This window comes from Arachis ipaensis, chromosome B05, assembly GCF_000816755.2.
Source record: "Arachis ipaensis cultivar K30076 chromosome B05, Araip1.1, whole genome shotgun sequence".
NCBI classification, from domain to species: Eukaryota; Viridiplantae; Streptophyta; class Magnoliopsida; order Fabales; family Fabaceae; genus Arachis; species Arachis ipaensis.
Window position 1 is genome coordinate 143,816,543 of NC_029789.2, and position 2,407 is coordinate 143,818,949.

The following is a 2,407-nucleotide window of genomic DNA, read 5'->3' on the forward strand; positions in this document are numbered from 1 at the left end:
CAAAATCTAGACCTCACGCGGAGAGAACATGCTTTAAATGTGGTGAAGCTGGACATTTCAAAGCAAATTGTCCAAATAAGAAGATAACTTTCAAGAAACAGAACAACGACAACCCAAAAGAAAAGCAAGAAGCAAGCTACGTCTCAAATGATGAGGAAGATTGTTACTCTGTGACAGAACAATCTTATGAAATCTTCGATAAGTGGATTCTTGATTCAGGAGCCTCTCACCATATGTGTCCAAATAGGAAGTGGTTTACTACCTATGAAAGCATAAATGGTGGCACAGTTTTAATGGGCAATGATCATGCTTGTAAAACTGTGGGGTTGGGTACTGTAAGAATCAAGATGCATGATGGTGTCGTAAGAACCTTAAAGGATGTGAGACATATTCCAGACTTGCGAAAAAATCTGATCTTCATAGGTTTGTTGGAGAAAAATGGTTGCAAAATAGTTGCGGAAAATGGGGTACTGAAAGTTGTTCGTGGTTCTTTGGTAGTGATGAAAGGAGTTCGTCACGGTAATCTTTATTCTCTTTTGGGGACAACGGTTATAGGTGAGTTAGCAGTTGGAATCGGTGGAAGTAGAGATCAAACAGATTGCACGAGAATATGGCATATGCGGCTTGGACATATGTCAGAGAAAGGTCTATCATTGCTTTGTGGACAAGGTTTGCTGAAGAATATGAAGAAACCACAAATGGAATTTTGTGAGCATTGTGTGTATGGAAAGGCACATAAGGTGAAATTTTCTACAAGCAAGCATAAAAGCAGAGGGTTGTTAGACTACGTGCATACTGATGTTTGGAGCCCGGCTAAAGTTACTTCCAAGGGTGGTTCCAGGTATTTTGTTATTTTTGTTGATGATTATTCCAGGTATGTTTGGATTTACTTCCTCAAACATAAGAATTAGGTATTCGATACTTTTAAGCGATGGAGAGCAATGGTTGAAAATCGAACATGTAGGAAGCTGAAAACTCTACGATCTGATAATGGCACAGAGTACACGGATGAGGCTTTCAAGGAGTTCTGTGACCGAGAAGGCATTACAAGACACTGGACAGTTAGAGAAACACCACAACAGAATGGAGTCGCCGAACGACTGAATCGTACGCCACTTGAGAAGGCAAGGTGTATGCGCTCTAATTCCGGGTTAGGCAGAGAATGGTGGGCAGAATCGGTTGCTACAGCTTGCTACATAGTGAATCGATCCCCACATTCTTCTCTAGATGGAGACACACCTTATAAGGTATGGTCAGGGGAACATGCAGATTACGAGAAACTCAGAGTCTTTGGATGCACAGCCTATTATCATGTCAAAGATAATAAGCTTGATGATAGAGCTAAGAAGGCAATCTTTTTGGGGTATTCAAAAGGCGTTCAAGGCTATCGCCTTTGGAGTGTAAATGATTCTAAGTTTGTAATTAGCAGGGATGTTACCTTTGATGAATGATCTATGGTAGCTTTGTCTAAAGATGTGGTGCCAGATGATGGTGATGTTGGAAAAACTTCAAATACTCAAGTGGTGGAGATAGAGTCTAAATACCAACAAATAGACTCTAATAATGTTCAGGTGGAGCATCCTAATGCTACTCGAGATGACGCAAAGGATGAACTTGATCATGAGGAAATTCAGCGAGAAAATGCACATGCATTACAACAGCAGCAACAGGATTCTTTGGCATCTACTAGGCCAAAGAGGAATTATAAATTTGTTCAGAAGTTCGGGTCAGACAAGCCTTTGAGACATTATGGGCAGCTAAACTTGGTAGATTATGCACTCTCAGTGGAGGATGATGAGCCGGTCATCTTCAAACATGCTATCAAAGACAAAGATAGAGAGAGTTGGTTTGTCGCTATGGAGGAAGAGATGCAATCTCTTCATAAGAACAAGACATGGGATGTGGTCCCATTGCCCGTGGGAAAGACTGCAATTGGTTGTAAGTAGGTGTATAAAAGAAAAGAAGATCCTACTAAGTCAGATGGTACAAGATCCAAAGCTAGGTTAGTAGCAAAGGGATTTGCACAGAAAGAAGGTGTTGATTACAATGAGATATTTTCTCCTGTGGTGAAACACACTTTCATACGGGTGCTTTTAAGTCTTGTCGCTCATGGTAATCTTGAGTTGGAACAACTAGACGTGAAGACTGCATTTTTGCACGGTGACTTAGAGGAAGAAATCTACATGTATCAACCTGAGGGTTTTAAGGTTGAGGGTAAAGAAAGTCAGGTATGTCGCTTGAGGAAATCGCTATATAGATTAAAACAATCTCCTCGGCAATGGTATAAGCGATTTGACTCCTTTATGTTAAAACAAGGTTTTTCCAGAAGTAATTATGATTGTTGTGTATACATTCGTAAGCTTCCTGGAGGTGATTATATCTATCTTCTATTGTATGTAGATGACAT